General features: G+C 37.0%; 1 protein-coding gene across 2 annotated transcripts in view; it reads right to left on the bottom strand.

Moving 5' to 3' along the window:
- Positions 1 to 19,760, bottom strand: part of SGCD (sarcoglycan delta) — an 841,450-nt gene that overhangs the window by 366,449 nt on the left and 455,241 nt on the right. The window lies entirely within an intron of this gene.

Here is a 19,760-nt window from a genome sequence, read left to right as displayed (position 1 = left end):
TTTTGTGGTCTACTATGGGGATTTCTTCTTTCCATATAACACAGAAGACATTTCTAAAGATACGAAGAAGATGCCCCTCTTCTCCCACACTGAAAATCCCATATCTGAAGAGTTAAAGATAAATTGTCATGGTAACAGGATAGAAAAAAAAAAAAAAGATGATTTTGAGAGAGCCTCATTTGTTTCCAGTGTTTTCTTGTCTTTTTTTTTTTTTTTGATATTCCAAAACTCCTATCCCACTAGCAACTTATTTTAAAGAACTGGCTTGCCCTATTTTAAAAGTGCTGTGTATTCCTGAGGGGCTGCTGTAAATAATAGATTTGGTGGGATCTGGAGTTTTGCATCAAACTGCAGTGGGTACTTTCAGAAAGATTCAATTTTGCCTTGGGAAGCAGTGTGTGTATCTGTGTGGGGGGAAGGGGGCATGTGTGCCTCTAAGGTCAGGATGTAATTACAGAAACAAAGAACTCCACAGTAGGAGGGAACCCCAGAGACCATCCAATCCAAATGGTTTCAATCCTTCGTTTTACACAGGGAAATGGAGGTCCACATAGATAAGATGACTTGTCCAGAGTGCAAAGACTCATAATGTTAGAGCTGATGCTAGAAAGTAGGATTTGGGCTAATTTTCAGTGTGCTTTCTCTAGCCCAGCATCAACTGGGAAAGGCAGTATCATCTGTCACACGAGTAGGCTTGCTATCAGAGGGCCTGGGTCTAATTCTAGCTGTTTCTTCTTGGCTCTGGATCCTGGTTAGTTTGCTTAACGTCTCTGGACCTCAGTTTCCTCATCTGTAAAATGGGGATAATAACAGACTGTAACTCACAGAATTGTTAGGATTTGGTGAGATAATCCATACAAAATGTTTGTTACACTGTCTGTAAATAAATTTCACTTTTTTTAATCAAGCAAAAATCAGACCCTTTCTCTTACCAAAAAGCAAAATTGTACTTTCACATCTAGTCTGAGAGTTCCTGAACTATCTGATTAGCTAGTGAAGTTTTCTGCCAACTAACTTTTACATAACAGGGACCTACCACCTTAAACATAGGAAAGTGTCTAATGCCTTATTGGAACACTGAACCAATCACATAGCTACTTTTCACTTATTCTCTACACATAGCACTGAAGTCTTTCTTCAAGATTAAATTAAAGGTAAACACTGAGACCAAATCTGCAGTCAGTTTCATGAGGCTGAACAAAGTGCCATTTGCAGAGAACTGGACCTTCTCTCCAAACCTTAAGAGCTCAAGACTACCATTCTAAAAATAGAAGACCATTAACAATTGCCATTCCACGTTTGGCAACTGCAGTGTCCCAAATTAACGACAAAGACGACAAAATAAAATCCTGTAAATTGAGGAAGAAACTTTACCGAGGAAACAGCTGCTACAAATTCTCAAGAATCCGATTTCTAGCTGAGGTCCCAGAGTCTTTGTTTCAGAAGCAATCAAAGCAAGTGGTTAATGCACCACTCACTACTTACTAACCATGTCGGGATGGCAGACTTCTTTTAGAAAAACAAAAAAGGAGGGGAAGTTCTTAATTTCAAGTAACTTATAAATGTTCTGGTAATCAATGAAAATAACAGTGAAAATAAAAAAGCTACATAAAACAACTGGAAAAACCAAGGTCTGATTTTATACAAAGGCAGAACAACGGTGATGTGATCCAGAGGACACTGCTCTGACGTTTCTCTAAAGACTTGCTGCATGGCTCATCTCAGCGTGGCTATTTGGGGTGGGATACCTTAGTTTGAGACTCAGCTTCATTACCACCAGCTGGAAAATCCTGAAAAGTTACTTACTCTTAATGTTAAGAAAAATAACCAAAAACTTGAAAATAAGGCCAAAAGGTAGTCACTTTCTTTCAAAGTCAAACAAAGGGCTAATTGTTTAATATGCCCTCTCAAGAATTATTTAAGGGGGAATGTGCTTTGTTTTGTTCACTGTTTACTACTGAATAAAGATCCCAAATTTACTAAAGTTGCATGTTAACTTGGGAGACTTTTGTCTGTTAACGATACAAGTTGTTTCTCTTCCATAGAAAATATAACCACAGATGTGATGGTTTATCGCCCTGTAGGATGTTAACCGGTTTTGTATCTAGTAGAGCTAACATTCCTTTATGAATGCACCTGCAAAGAAAGAGGTCTTCAAGCGGTCTTGGAATCAGTCTTACCATCATACTGATTCCTTCATTATTAACGAGTCAAATAAAATCTTTGACATATTTTCATTTTATATTTGTAAGAGTCGTGCATTTAAAGATGATAACTTGACACTTCCGTTTTCTTCATCTGCATGAGTGTTGTAAGTTTCCGTGAGATAACACATAATAAAGCACTTAGCAAAGTGTTCGGCACACAGTAAGTGCTCAAGCTATGGAAGGACTGCTATTATTTAATGCTATACTATTTGGTTTTCAGTTTTGTAAAGGACCCTAGAGATCGCTAGACTAGATCACTGGACTAGCCTCCTCCCTCCTACACCTTTCAGTACTTGCCACTAGATTCTAAATCCCCTCTAGGATGGCCACTCTGGCTGGAGTTCTTTTACACATCAATCTCTTCACTTTTCAGAAAGGTCTACTTTTAAAGTTCTAAAACTAACAACTAAAATATATGTCCCTATCGCACATTCAGATTCTACAGCTGCTCATCATGAAGGTCAGTCCGAAATTCTGATCACAAGGATCCCATGAATGAGAAAACCCCATTCTAAGCTAGAACATAAGGTCCATGAGGACATGGGTTTTTGTCTGCTTCGTCTCCTGCCATTTCCCCAAAGTCTCAGATGGGTAAGTACCTGGTTCTCATATTTAACCTTTGAACAAATAACAACTTTTGACTTACTTGAAAGCAGGGACCCTAAATCATCCTTATTTAGGAGGTATTTTGACTACAGTTTAAACTCATCTGGTACCACTGGATCATCATTTCTCCTCATTATGGTTTGGATTCCTTTTAACTCTGGTTTGCTTTCTTCCAGGAATGGTTCAGTTTGGCTACTTTCTTCTTAAAATTTGGTGCTGAGAGGTGAGCATGCTTTGTAGATGTGCGGTCTAATGAGGGGCAGAGGAACAACTCCCTGTCTCATTTAGGATGAACACTTCCATGAATGCAGTTCCTGATAATACTAGGTTTGGGGGCAGTAATCTTCAGGCACCAGAGAAGCCAGCTCCTAATGCCTCTCTATCATAGATGCGTTTATTAAACTACATCTCCTACGTAGTTTATTTACATCTGTGATTCTCAAGCCTAGCTCTATGTGAGAGTCATCTGAAGGGGGCTTTCAAAATAACCAGAGATAGAGGCCTGTCCCAGAGACTTTGATTCTATTGAAATGGGACAGGAACCAGGTGACAGTATTTTGTGTTGAGCCCTCCCCCACCAAAATGAAAATGACTCTAAGCCAGACTCAAGAATCACTGTTATAGTGATAGCTTCACTTTAAGTATAAACATAATTGTGTCATTCTGTGCACTAAAATCCTTATCATTGTTTGAAAGGGGAAGACAGCCACCATCACTATGATTAAAAGGCCTGGCTTGATCAGGTCCCTGGTCTCCCTCTTCAGTCTTACCTGCTGCCAATCCCTCTTCTTCCAGTGCTTCAAAGACATCATGTATCTTTACACTTGAGATTCAAAACAGCTGTTCTCTTTCTTTCTGGAAAGTATTTCTTTTTCCTGAATGTTACCTTCACTCCCCTGTTTTCTTCTATTTAACTCCTATTCAATCTTCAAATTTATACTTTTATCACTGTCTCTAGGATTTGGTTACCTGAACCCCAGAACCAACTCTCTCCTATTATATATACCTCCAAACTAGCACTTACCAGACATATGATTATATATTTACCTGTGTCCTTACTTGACTCATGTCAGTCTTTCCTGATAGACAATATTCTCCATAAGGATCAAAACTAGGCTTCCTTGCTCACTACTGTTTCCTAGTTCTACCATGCCTAGCGCACAGAACGTGCACAACAGATATTGTTAAGTGAAGGCAGTTGTTTTTTTTTTTTAATCCAAGCAAAAGAGCATGTATACAACTCCATTTTTTTAAATCTTGGGTTTTCAGACTTCATTTAATCTGCAACTTTTTATCTCTATGTTAATAGAAAAATGTTAGACCCTTAAAGGTCAGAGCCTTGGAAACAGGCTATCTTGTATATTTCAGGCTACAGGCAACATTCTTTTTACAAAAGTGCAGAATCAGCATGACTCAGCACAGGTGACACAGCACAGGGGTTAGTGCTAGAGTAACAGATCCAGTGTAGAGTCAGGGGTGTTCTTCTCTTGTACAGTAGGGTGTTTATGATTACTGGGCAGAGGATTTGCTGGGCCAGTCACTTGAGAGGGCAGGCTAAGCTGAGATGGAGTCATACAGAGGTACAAAGCTGTCATGGCACAAGCCTGCAAAGAGGCACTCGTCAGGACCCTTTTGGTTATGGCAGCCAGAACCTACTGAAATTAACCTAATGAAAAAAAGAAATGGGAGTTCCTAAATATTACTTTAACCCCAAGTGGATCTTAAGGTGGGATGGAGTGTAGCAGGTAAAAAATAATCAAAGCTCTCTCCTTCTCTAGGCTTCATTCTCTTTTGCTCTCTCCATTGAGTAGTAAGATGTCCACAGGTGGTCCCAAGCTCACTTTAATAGGGAAAATAAAAGATCTTTTCCAGAAAGGATGCTACGTAGCCCTGGACAAATCTCTACAACCAGGGGTATGAAGCTCTAGTGGGGGCCATATTTGGCTCATACGACAACCCTAGCAACTAAAGGGAAGGAATCAGCTCCATCTCCATCACAGGAACAGAGTAGGTTAATTAAGGAATTGAGAAAAAGCAGTAGGTGAAGTCCCACGTAAACTATGGATGACAGGGCACTCAAGACATATTCATCATCTTGCCAAGGGAAGGTTCTTTAAGAAATATTGAAAGGCAATATTTAATCAAAGGATAGAAAAAATACTTGCTATATACAAGCCAAAACCAGATGAATTAGAGTTAAACTGATGGCAGATAATTAGAACAGTAACTTTATGCCAGCCTTTCATTTAAGGGTTCATTTCCCAAATAATACTTGATGGGAAATGAAACTTACTGTGCTTTGGCTTTTTGAAACAGACAGAGCAAGTCCAATCCTACTTTTCAATGGCCAAAGGAAAAATTATCTAGTGGACTTTAAAGACACTTTGTGTGTGTGTGTGTAGGCAATCTGGACCAGGAAGTTTGGCTCACTGACAAATCAATGACCCACAGTTTTCAGAATATCTCCATTGGCCAGACACAACGTCTAAGGTGAAGTCATTTTCTGTTTTGGAAATTCAAATATATGCATAGTGCACAATGAGGGATTCTCAAGCTAAATCATTACTTTGAAGAGGAATTGACATATTTGATAATTTAATGTGACTAGTAATGAAACACACTGCAAATATATCATTTTTAAAATAAATTAAACAGTGTAAAGCAAATACTGGCATAGTTGTATAGATGGTTCCATGCATTCTTTCCTATTCAACACAAAACAATGATCCATTCCTCTAAAATTTCATTCTGGTCCATAATTTCTCATTGTCTTATAGCTTGCTGGAAGTAAAACTCTTGAAATACACATTTTTATTTGGAAATAAAATTTACTGATCAATAAAAATGGGCCAGATTTCATGATAGGCACTCCATGCTAGGCAGAAATAAATCCTGTACTTTGAAAAAAATGATACCATCACTCATCTTTATTTTTATAATAATATCAGTGCTCAGTGACACCAAATATTACAGCTGGATTCAGGAATTCCTAGCTAAATGTAAGCCCTCTGAATGAGGAGTGCTGCCCCAAACAAAAGGCCAAGCCTCAAAATTCAACATCACAACCCAGCAAATATATATGAAAGAAATCAAAAGCTGCCAAGGAGAGGAAAATACATATTATACATTTCAAATCATTTACTCCTTAGGAGTTTATTTGTATATGTGATGGAGAAGACATCATTGGGCAAATCCACAACTACCATGATGTTTGGCATATAATATGTGCTTAATGAATGTTTAGAAGTTTACTAATAATGAACATTACTAGTAATAAGTAGTATTAACTACTATATATAAAATAAACAACAAGTTTCTATTGTGTAGTGCTATCAATATCTTGTAGTAACCTATAATGAAAAATAATATGGAAAAGCATATATAGATGACTGAAACATTATGCTTCAGAAATTATACTTCATTATGCAAACCAGAAATTGATGCAACATTGAAAACTGACTATAAAAAACATTGTAAACTGACTATAAAAAACATTTTAAACTGACTTCAATTAAAAAAATGTTTTTAAATACACCCATTACTATATATAAAATAAGTAAACAAAAGGATCTACTGTATAGCATAGGGAACTATATTCAATATCCTGTAATAACCTATAATGGAAAGAATATATATATGTATATGTATAACTGAATCACTTTGCTGTACACCTGAAACTAATACCACAATGTAAATCAACTATGCTTTAATAAAAAACCAATATACTCTTTAAAATTTTTTTAAAAATATTCCATTATTGTCAGACAAAGAGAAGCTGAGGAAGTTTATCTCCACTAGACCTGCCTTATAAGAAATAATAAATGGAATTCTTCAAGTTGAAATGAAAGAATGCTAAGAAACAACATGTGAAATAAAAGTATAAAAATCACTGGTAAAAATAAATGTATATATATCCTAATACTGTAATGATGGTACATAAATCCCTTTTAACTCTAGTTTCAAAGTTAAAAGACAAAAGTTTTAAAAATAACTGTAACTACAATAATTAGTTAATGGATAAACAATGTTTTAAAATGTTAAGTGTGATAGCGAAAACATAAAATGCAGAAGGGAAAAGTAAAAGTGTAGAGTGATTCTGTATGCAAGTATAAAGTTAAGTAGTTACTAGTTTAAAATAGACTGTTATAACTCTAAGATGTTTTAGATAAACTTCATGGTAACCATAAGATGAAGAACCTTAAGGACACAAATAGCTGAAAGTGAAGGGATGGTAAAAGATATTCCATGCAAATGGTAAACAAAGACAGCTGAAACAGCTTTAGTCGTAGCAGACAAATAGACTTTCACTCAAAATCTATCACAGGAGAAAATAAAAGGTCACTGTATAATGATAAAAGGGTCTATTCGTCAACAGGATATAACAATTGCAAATATATATGCATTCAACATTGGAGTATCTAAATACATAAAGCTAGTATTAACAGAATGGAAGGGAGAAATATACAGCAATACAACAGTAGTAGGGGACTTCAATACCCCACTTTCAACAATGGATAAATCATCCAGACCAAAAAAAAAAAAAAAAAAAAATCAGTAAGGGAATGGCAGTTTGAAATAACAGTACAGACCAAATGGCCCTAACAGACATATACAGAACATTCCATATAACAGCAGCAGGATACACATTCTTTTCATACGTACACAAAACAATCCCCAGGATAGGTCATATGCTAGGCCACAAAATAAGTCTCAACAAATTTAAGACTGAAATAATATCAAGTATTTCTTCCTGACCACAATGGTATGAAACTAAAAATCAGTAATAGGAGAAAACCTGAAAGATCCACAAATATGTGGAAATTAAGCAACACACTCTTGAACAACCAACAGGTCAAAGAAGAAAACAAAAGGCGAGCCAAAAAGCATCTTGAGACAAACAACGATGAAACACAACACACTAAAACTCATGGAATGCAGCAAAGCAGTTCTAAGAGGGCAGTTTATAGTGATGAATGTCAACATTAGGGAAAAAAACCAAGTAAACAACCGAATTTTATACTTAAGTTACTAGAAAAAGGACAAAGTTAGCAGAAGAAAGGAAATAATAAAGATTAGAAGAGAAATAAAAAGAGACAGAAAATCAATCGAAAAGAACAAAAAAAAACCTAAGGGTTGTTTTTCTGAAAAGATAAACAAAACTGGCAAACCTTTAGCTAGACTAACAAAGAAAAAAAGCAAGGAGGACGCAAATAAATAAAATCATAAAGCTAAGAGGAGACATTACAATTGATGCCACAGAAATAAAAAGGATCAGAAAAGACTACTATGAACAATTATGCACCAACAAATTGGACAACCTGGAAGAGATAAATAATTCCTAGAAACATACAATCTACCAAGACTGAATTATGAAGACAGAGAAAATCTGAACAAAGTAATTACTAGTAAGGACATTGAAGCAGTAATCAAAAACTTCCGAAAAAGAAAAGCCCAGGACCAGATGGTCCTTCACGAGTGAATTCTACCAAACAATCAGAGAAGAATTGATTGATGCCAGTCCTTCCAAACTCTTCCAAACAATTGAAGAGGAGGAAACAATTCCAAACTCATTTTACAAGGCTAGCACTACCCTCATAGCAAAGGCAAGTAAGGACACTAAAAGAAAAGAACATTACAGGCCCACTATCCTTGGTAAACACAGATGCAAAAATCCTCAACAAAATACCAGCAAACTGAACTTAAGAGCACCTTAATATACACACCTATAGAGCATAATGCTTCAGTCATATGTATGTATATGAAACATTGTGCTGTACACCAGAAATTGATACAACATTGTAAATGGGCTATATTTCAATTAAAAAAAGAAAAGAAAGAAATTAAAGCTTAAAAAAATTAGAATTCGAAAAAAAAAAAAGAGCACATTAAAAGGATGATACAAAAAGATCAAGTAGGATTCATCCCTGGGATGCAAGAATGGTTTGACATATACAAATCAATGAAAGTTATGCATCACATTAACAGAAAGAAGGGTAAAAATCATACAATCATCTCAATAGATACAGGAAAAGCATTTGATGAAAATTCAACACGCATTCATGATCAAAACTCTCCAGGAATGTAAGGACTGTACCTCCATATAATAAATACCATACATGACAAGTCCACAGCTAACATCACACTCAATAGTGAAAAGCTGAACGATCAGGAACAAGCCAAGGATGCCCACTTCAATTCAATGTATCACTGAAAGTCCTAGCCAGACCAGTCAGGCAAGAAAAATAAGTAAAAGGCATCCAAATTGGAAAGGAAGAAGTTAAAAACAGTCTCTGTATGCAGACAATTTGATTTTATATAGAGAAAACCCTAAAGATTTCATCAAAAAAATATTAGGACTAATAAATTCTGTTAAGTTACAGTATACAAAATCAATACACAAACATCAATTGCATTTATATACACTAACAAACTATCAGAAAAGGATTTTTTAAAATACTTCAAAATAAATTTAACTAAGGTGTAAAAGATCTGTACTCTGAAAACTATAAAACAGTGATAAAAGAAACTGAAGACACAAATAAATGGAAAAATCCCATGTTCATGGATATGAAGAATATTGTTAAAATGTCCATTCTAACCAAAGCAATCAACAGATTCAATGCAGTCCCTATCAGAATTCCAAAGCCATTTTCACAGAAATTGAAAAAAAATAATCCTAAAATTCATGGAGAACCACAAAAGGCCCCAAATAACCAGAGGGATCTTGAGCAAGAAGAGAAAAGCTGGAGGCACTACACATCCAGATTTCAGTTATATTGCAGAGCTATAGTAATCAAAACAGTGTGGTGCTGGGATTAAAAACAGATGCACAGACCAAAAGAACAGAATAGAAAGTCCAGAAATAAGCCCACACAGATGCAGTCAATTAATCTTTGACAAAGGTGCCAAGAATATACGATGAGCAAAGGACAGTCTCTTAATAAATGGTGCTGGGAAAATTGGATATCCACATGCACAAAAGTAACGCTAGAGCCTTCTAATTAACTATACACAAAAAAATTAATTCAGAATGGATTAAAAGACTTAAATTTAAGACCTGAAACTATAAAACTTCCAGAAGAAAATACAGGAAAAACTCCTCCTTGACATTAGTCTTTGATTTCACAGATCTGACATCAAAAGCACAGGTAACAAAAGCAAAAACAAACAAGTGGGACTACATCAAACTAAAAAGCTTCTGCACAAGAAAAGAAACCATCGACAAAATGAAGAGCAAAGCTAAGGAATGGGGGGAAATGTCTGCAAGCCATACATCTAATACAAAGTTACTACCAGAAAACATAAGGAACTCTTATGACTTAGCAAAAAACAACCAACAAACCAAAACCAAAACAACCCAAGTTACACTATAAAAATGGGTATAGAACCTGAACAGATATTTTTCTAAAGAATAGAAGAATATATACAAATGGTCAACAGGTACTTGAAAAGATGTTCAACATCACTAACCACCAAGGAAATGAAAATCAAAACCACAATGAGTTATCACTTCACACCCATCAGGATGGCAAAAAAAAGGTATGGAGAAAAGGGTGCCCTTTTACACTGTTAGTGGGAACATAAAATGGTACAGCTATCTAGGAAATCAGTATGGAGATTCTTTAAAAGTTTAGAAATAGAATTAGCACACGATCCAGCTCTCCCATTTCTGGGTATATATAGCAAAAGGAAATCAAATCAGGATCTCAAAGAGATATCTGCACTCCCACGTTCACCGCAGCATTATTCACAATAGCCCAGATATGGAAATTACCTAAGTGTCCGCAGACAGGTAAGTGGATAAAGGAAATGTGATATGTGTGTAAGTATATACATACACATGAAATATTATTCAGCCATACAAAGAAGAACATTCTGCCATTTGTGACAATATGGATGAACCTGGAGTATGCTAAGAGAAATAAGCCAGACACAGAAAGACAAATACTCTATTATCTCTCTTATATGTGGAATCTACCAAAGTCAAACCCTCAGAAACACAGAGCAGAAGGTGGCTACCGTGACTTGTGGACTGGGAAAAATGGGGAGATATTGGCCAGAGAGTACAAACTTTCAGTTATAAGATGAGTAAGTTCTCAGGATCTAACAGACAGCACAGTGTCTATAGTTAATATTGTACTGTACACTTGAAATTTGCTAAGAAAAGAGATCTTAAGTGTTCTCACTACACATACACACAAAAGGGAACTATGTGAGGTGACGGATGTGTTAATTAGCCTGATTATAGTAATCATCTCACTATATATATAAACAAAATCATGTTGCATACCTTAAATATATATCATTTTTAATTGTCTACTGTACTTCAATAAATCTGGAAAAAATAAAGCACAATCCACATCAAAAGGATAAAAAAAATTCTAGTATCGTTTTCATAGATTGCAGACAAGAGAATTTCACATAATTCTTAAAGCACACACATGGTGAGCTACAGCATATTCTGATCTAGAATGAAACAGTAGTCCATCAAGGTAAACTTTTCATGACTTACATGAAAAGTGAGACCTGCAGTGACATGGCCAGAGCGCCACAGAGACGTAGTGTAGGAGTTGGGCAAAAGGTTCTCATTTTCTGGTATCTTGTTGCCTCCTGGGGCCAGTGACTGTGATTGCACTCTTGTCACCTCTTCAATCACTTGGGTGCTTTCTGCTGGGAATCACTTCCCGAAATACAATTATTGTTCCAAGATGCACTGTCTAGTTATCTACTACTCTCCTTACCTCCTCTTAAGCAGTCAGGAAGTCCTTTTGTTTTTTAAGTATTTCTATAAATTATGTTAATAAAAGCTAAATAGAAATAGATATGGCTATTTAAAAAATTAAAGCATAGGTCCGAAGATAAAATGTGACCATTCTAAGTTAAATGCAGGCAAAAATTGTCTTATAAACCCTTTACCCTGCCCTTAACAGAGCAAGTACTCATTCAAGAGCTGCTGGAATGGGTGGAAGTAAAACACTTCTCTAATTTCAGAGGATCGCAGGGTTCAACAGCAAGGCGATTTTCCCTCATGCTTCCATCTTGATCAACTTCAACATTCTTGTCATATCCTGAGCCCATCTCTTGTAATTAGCAGAAACTGTTAGAAGTAACAGGCTGAGCCCAATCCGGCTGGACTGCATTATTATCCTATCTTAGGGCACAGCACAGAGTGCTGATGTACTAGATGTATAGAAATAGACTTTATGTACAATGTACCTAGTGGCTGCAGTGACATGCTTTGCTGCTCACTCCCAAAATCAAGAAGCAGGAAGAAGCATAAACACTAAATGGATGAGAACAGAAATGCAAAAAAGCATAAAAGGAAAGACTGGTTACCTGACCAGAATATTCAACACAAACTATGCTATGTTGGCACATCTAACGGAAAGAGTGAAGCATCCACAGGGTCATCTACGGATGCAAAGAAGGGGAGCCACGAAAGGGAAAAAGCAGGCAGAGTTCACTCAAGCACGGAAAGGAGTCTCAGCCTTGGACTCCCCGCTTGTTTAATGAGTGGCCGTTCTATGCCAGGCATTAGAGATACAGCAGATATAACAGACGAGGTTCTCTACTCTCCAGGCACTTACGGTCTTTGTTGGGAAGACTTTGAGTATCTTGGTACCACTGACAAGACTGTCTCTGCTGGGCTGACTTTGCTTGATGCCACCGAGAAATTTGTTTCATCAAACTCTTCGTTTTGATTTCGAGTACGTTAATTATCTTTCTCATTAAGTTCCCTCTTACCTCCCTAGAGGGAAGAGTAGATGTTCCCTCCATCCATGCAACACTTATCTGACACTGTAAATTTAAAAACTGCTATTTCTACCTTAGACATCAATCTCATGAGGTTAGTTAGTGTGTTGGCCCCTGAGAGAGAAAAAAAAACACTCTCTTGCTTAGCCAGTAGGATCACTTTCTTGGACGGACGTCATGAATGGCATTCTGCGAGGACTCTACGGGAAAGAGACCTGCCCATGAATGAATAAACACTACAACTTCTATACATTTCCAGTCCCAGGGTGTAGAATAATAAATCGGCATGGGTTTATAGCTAAAGGAATGGGTCAATCCTTTAACCACTCCATTTAACACATTTATAAGAGATCATGTGAGCTAAGCCACTTCATCTAATCCTCTCTCACTAAGATATTATCACACATCAATATTTTATTTTAAAGAAACTCTTAAAGATTCTATTATTAGATGAGCTGCAGCAGCACTGAAGCTCAGCGTAAAAGGTGAAAGTCAAACTGGAGTTTCTAGTAACATGATTAGCATCGATGAAATATTCTCCACTTTGGGGGGAACCTAAGTCAAAATATAAAACATTTCCACATTGAATAAATGTATTGGGGGTTCTGGAGACGTTTTGGGAAATCACTGCATTTCAAGACTTTGTGTGAATAATTTACTTGATTTTGAAACTGTAGCCTTTTAGTTTTAATGCACAAACTTGAAAGTGTTCTTTATATCCAAATATGGAAAATTGAATGAGGGGAAAATTTTGTACTTGCCACCTTGTTTGAGATTCACAGGGGTTCAAATTTCTTTGCTCTGAGATGGAACTTGACAGACCTGGATTATTATCCTGGTGCTGTCACCTCTTAGCCAGGAAAATAGTAAAATATTTAAACCCTCTTATCCTGAATTCCTCTATGTAAAGTGGGAATTACAGAAGCCACATCACGAGACTATAGAAGGGTTTAACAAAATAATCTCAATAAAAGTAGTTTTAACATACATAGCGATAGCTAACATTCCTTGAGTGCTTACTGAGCTCTCATATAATACGTGCTCAACTATTAGGAGATACTGCTAAATTCTGCACTAGGATTATTATTTTTTTGAGTTGCCCCATTAGTTTGTATTTAAATACATTCAGAACAGAGGTATGCTGTGGTAGCAAGAGTCGACTTTCAAAGTGAACCAGTCTATTGTTATTTTTGCTAATTTCCCAGTGACTTAATTACTACAACTTCATTTCATCATGATTTAGTGGATACATTTATAGGCCTCAGCTCATTTTTATAGCTCTCTATAGCAAACTATGCTATTCCAGTTTACATTACATAAGAAGTTAATATTTAATACTAGTTCTTCAATCTATCCTCCCTTAATACCAGTTGGATGCAGGACTCCCATATCACTCATCCCTCTCTGTCTCTCTGCCTCCACTTAGCCCTCCAACAATGCATTCTTTAATTCTTGAACAGTATCGGCCCTCAGTGTTCAGATAAACCATTTAAAGCTTCCGTTTCTCTTAGGATGCCGTGTGAACTTCCTAACGTGGGTCACAAGGCACTGGATGACCTCAACCTTGTACGTTCTGCATGACATCCAGGAAACAGTCTGCAGGTGCCTCCTTGCAGGAAGCCTTCTCTTTCTTCTCCTCCCTCTGTACCTAGCTCTATCTTAAGTCCTCTGTTGTGTGCTCCACAAAGTTCTTTGAATTGCTCCTGTCCCATTGCTCTTCTCTACCGTGACTGTTTAGTCATCATGTCAGCCCTTGAGGACATGGGTCTGTCCATTCGTCAGTTATTAGGAGAGCCACACACCACCTGGGGCAGAGCAGACACTACAGTAATCGCTGGATGACGGGAGGTAAGAAAGGCAGTGCCGAAAACCGTGCCCAGAAAGGCAGCAGTGGTAGAGACAGTGCTGGTGAATTGGAGAGCTTAGTACAAAGCAATATTTATAAGGCAGTCAACAAGTTTGATTCATAAAGTTTAATCTTCAAATGTTACTCTGTGCTCATAAATATCTCAAGTGCTTACTGACCAATGAAAAGTCCACCCAAACTTTATTCTCTGGCTGAATCTTTATAGACTATTTCAGAAGACAGAAGCAAGCTGCTACAATAATTAGTACGCTGAATTCTACATCCTCCAAATTCAAGCAAAATAAACTCCTCACCAATAAGCAAGCTTCCTCTAGATTTAGCGTTGTGTTTGCATTTAATTTATATTTTTGACTAAACTGGCTCTTCCCCCAAAAACTCTTTGTTGTACCTAATTATGGGAAACTTAAGACATCTCATCACTAATTCAATGATTATAAAGCTGCACTTTCTGGAGAGTTTCACAAAATGTTAACCAAGATTTCCAGGATGTACAAAAAGACAACGTTAAAAGAGATGTGCAAATATTTAAAAGAAAGAAATCAGGATGCCATGGCCTGTGTTGGATTTCTTACACACATTTGCACAGAAGCCAAACTGAACAGCACTTACAGATTCAAGAATGAGTTGCACCAGCAGAGAAAGGATACATTTGAAGTTGGAGTCGACATTTAGGAATGGAAAACCTGTTTTCAGGATTTATTAAATGGAGATAGTGACTACTTTAACAGCCTATGTTCCCAGAACCCCAAAATGTTATTAACCAACTCTACAAGCCACTTAAATAACAACATTGCTCAGCCCGTAAGATTCAGGTAGTTTCGCTACTTCCAATCTGATTGCTCACAGCCTTTCTGAGGGACTCTGATTTACTTTGGGAAACTTGACCTTATAGGTTATTATGTTTTGTAACTGGAACTGGAGGAGATGCAGAGGCTCTTTTTATTAAAATAATATTTACATATAAGCCTAGCAGCCAACATTTATTGAGTCCACTGTGTGCCCAGTGCTTTCATTACAGTATCTTTCTTCATCTCATAAAAACTCTGTGTGGTTAGTGTAATCTCAGGGATTGGAACACTTTTTTCCCCCCTGTAAAGGGCCAGATAGTGAAGATGTTAGGCTTTGTATGCTGCAGTCTGTTGCAATTTCTCAGCTCTGCAGTGATGGCATGAGAGCAGTTGTAGACAATGGATAAACGAATGGGCGTGCCTCCTTCCAACAAAACTTTTCATGAACACTGAGATTTGAATTTTATATTTTTTGTATGTCAAAAAATACTATTTTTCCTTTTTGTTGGTTTGTTTGCTTTCAATTATTTAAAAACATTAAAAAATTCTTAGCTCATAAAACTTATAAAAATAGATGGCAGACCAGATTTGGCCCAGGGGCCATACTTTGCCAATCTCTGCAATAACTATTTCCAGGCAGGGAACTGAAGCTCAGAGAGACATAGTGCCTAGTAAGTACAAATCCAATTCTGAATCTAAAGCACTTTCTCTTTTGGTTTCCTGTGTTTCTGTGTCATGGTTTATATTCAACACAAAGGCTAAAATCTTCCTGTAGCCAAGATCTTAAAATGACTGACAAATAAGTGGATTATGCCTGAGCTGATAGGTTTCTTCTTCAAGTAATACTAAATTCAGCCACACACTATCACCTTCTGTGGAGTTTTTTAAATCTCATTCGGAAGGGACGTGGTTCTGGCAAATCAAAACTAATACATTATGCTTATAATTACTCACTGGTCCTTATTTTATTTATATTACATATTTTATTTATATATTCTAGAATTGGTAAACACTTTTTTTTCATGGTTAAAAACTCTGAAGACTGTTGCAACCAACTTCTGAAGAAAAGGTGAAAAATAAACTCAGCAAGAAAAGTGTGGGAAATCAAGTATAAATTAAGTTTCATGTTAACATTCTCTTTTAGAAATGAGTGTTTTAAAACTGAAAAGTCTTTGTCGCTTCCCAGATAAAAGCTCTGGCTTTTTACAATCAGAAACTTCAAGCACCATGAATCAAAAACTAACCATTATGTGTAAAATTGGTGTGAGATCAGTCAACACATTTTCAAGGAGGAGAAGTGGAGGGAAGACGGAGGAGGGAAAGGAGGGGAGGGAAAGGCTGCCTCAGCCACGAGGGGCAACCGTAGATCCACGTGGATATGGGACACACTGCTTAGAAAAGACAAGAGGGGAGAGAATGTCAGAAAATGAAAACAAATCTGCTAGGCACAGAGGAGACATCAAGAGCTTTGTAAATAAAAGCAGCTTGAAACAAGTGAAACAATAAAAGAAGAGTCCCCCAGCCAGTGTCTATGGGGAAAAGAAGCTTACAAAACCCTCTTATGGGGCTACTTAGGTCAATATAGAGAAATAAGGAAATGGTAATAATTCCAATTAATTTTTTAAGAGCTAACTCTTCACCAGTTAGAAAACACTGTATTAAGTGTTTTCCAAATATAATTTAATCCTTAGGACACCCCTATAATTTAGGAGCTGGAATTGTCCATTTTATAAAGGAGAAAACTGAGCTTCAGAGAAGGTAAGTGACTGCTCCAAATCACATTGTGGATAAGCAATTAAGGATGAGATGAACTCAGGCCTGCCGGATGATGAGGTCTGTGTCCTTAATTGCTATGCTAAACCACTTCTCATTCCTATTAATGAATATGAAATTGAAGTAGAGTGGTGCCATGGTTTAATATTTTATACGAGTAGCGGACTAATATAATTTTCATAGCACTTTGTAATTTATAAAATGCATTCGCGCATACAACATTTCACTCCACTTTCACAATATCCCGATGTGGTAGCTTAGGATTATCTTCCTCAAAGTACGTATCACGGAGGAAATTTATGTTCAAAGAAGTGACCTGTTCAAGGTCACAGGGCTGGAAATGTCAGCGTGGCGGGAGGGACACAGCTGCCTCTAGCTCTTTCTCTGGGAACTCTGGCCCCACCGCTTACTCAAGGAATGTTTTTGGACAAACAAACCCTCTTCAACTCCAGTATCCACAAGTGAAAAATGGGGATAGGATTTTTAGCTTTTCAGAGTCTTTCTCAGCATGCAACTGAGATAAACCTCCAAGAGGGGTCTAACACATACAGCATTTCCTAAGCCTATATGACCACCGAGTCTTTGTTTTTTAATTGAAGTGTAGTCGATTTATAATGTTAGTTTCAGATGTACAGCAAAGCGATTCAGTTATACATATATATACATACATATATATATTTTTCGGTTTCTTTCCCCTTAAGGCTCATTACAAGAAATTGAATATAGTTCCCTGTGCTATACAATAGGCTCCTGTTGTTTGTCTGTTTTATATATAGTAGTGTGTACCTGTTAATCTCAAACTCCTAATCTGTCCCTCCCCTCACTTTCCCCTCGGGTAACCAGTTTATTTTCTATGTCTGTGAGTCTATTTCTGGTTTGCAAACAAAATTTGTATTTTTTTTTTAGATTCCACATTCAAGCGGTATCATATATTTGTCTGTCTCTATCTGACTTACTTCTCTTAATATGATAATCTCTAGGTCCATCCATGTTGCTGCAAATGGTATTATTTCATTCTTTTTATGGCTGAGTAGTATTCCATTGTATATACATACATATATATATACACACACATACCCCCCACATCTTTACCCAGTTATCTGTTGATGGACATTTGGGTTGTTTCCATGTCTTGGCTATTGTAAATAGTGCTGCTGTGAACATTGGGGTGCATGTGTCTTTTCAAATTACAGTTTTCTCTGGAGAAATGCTCAGGAGACCACTGATTCTTTTTTAATGGAGCATTTTATAGGACTAATGTTCTACAGGTCACATTTTGGAAAATTTCACGGCAGAAGAAATGCAGAGTGCTAACAAGAACTCTAACTCCTTGTTTTAATCAGTGTAATCTAATCAAGCCATTTCCTAACACCAATAATGTGCCCAATCCTGTACTAGAAATCCGTGGAGACAGAAAAAAAAAAAAAAGAATTGTCTGCAGGGCTTTTTCTACAGGACAGAAAAATAGACACATATAAAGGAACAATCATGTAACATCCAAGGGGCCAGTTTCCAGATCCAACCAAGTTAATTAAGGAGTGACAAAATCAGAAGTGAAGCATGAAACACATTTCCTGGAACAAAAATGCTGGAAATCTGAAAAATGTTGGGGGAAAAAAGTGGGCTAAAGACATGTTTATTTCAGGACCCAGATGTATCTTTCACTCATCTGTGGGAAAGAACTACGGGCGCCTCTTTTGATCTTCAGCGCCATGAAATCACAAAGACTGAGATGGCCAGTCCAGGTTTTCTACCATTTTGGAGATACAGAGAGTCTCAGGACTAAAAAGCCTCCCTTGCTCTCCTTGGACAAACACTGAACGTAACACTCCTCTTCGGGGTGTATCACATAATGCACAGTGTAAAAAATAAACACTCAGAACAGGCAACAAAAACCAGAGAGTTTGCCAAATAAAGTACATTTCAGGCAGGCAAAAAACTGTTTCTTTCATTCCAGGATCCAGGAGGGAGGAGAAAGCATCCCTAACAGTACAAATGGAATCATGTAAAAACTCTTAGTTCCACTATGTTAGATGCTTTATGTGCTAAGCGATGGCCTTGGGACTCTTGGTTGCCTTAGGTCTTTGACAACTACTCACAAAACACAAAGGGAAAGAGAATTCAGTGGCAGAAAAGCTCCCAGGAGTTTTTCTACCCAAGTAACTGCTTCCAAACTGTTTTCTGTCCCAATAACTTTCCTTGGCATATGTCTGTATTTAAAAGATGTTCTGAGGCACACGACTGAGTGTCAAGATCTACCTTGTATAACTTTTACACTTTCAGTGTCTCTTAGTCTTCATGTAATGTTTCAATAATTTATTCTAACTCAACCTCATATGCTGCAAATTGCCATCACCACCGCCATCATAGATGATGCAAACGCAGTTCGGAGTTAGGCATGTATCATCTCTAACCCTGAGAACAATACCAACAGAGAGGATGTGTGTGCCTGCACACAGGTGCACACAGATGCACACACACATCTCCTTTGTTGGGATATGTGTGCATGTTTGTGTATAAAACTAAGGTTTCAGAAAGGTAAGTAACATGTCCAAGACCACCTGGCTGGTAAGAAAGAGCCAGAATCCCAAATCACACCTGGGTCCCTGAGACCCCACCACCTACAACGCTTCTGTTTTTCACTACCTCTCTCCCATATAGATTTTTATTTTATTTTAATTTTTTTTACTGAGGTACAGTTGGTTTACAATGCTATACAGTAAGACTTTGTTGTTTATTTTATCTACAGTAATTAGTATCTGCAAA

This window comes from Camelus ferus, chromosome 3 (genome assembly GCF_009834535.1).
Source record: "Camelus ferus isolate YT-003-E chromosome 3, BCGSAC_Cfer_1.0, whole genome shotgun sequence".
Lineage (NCBI taxonomy): Eukaryota > Metazoa > Chordata > Mammalia > Artiodactyla > Camelidae > Camelus > Camelus ferus.
This window is presented reverse-complemented; position numbering and strand designations above follow the sequence as displayed.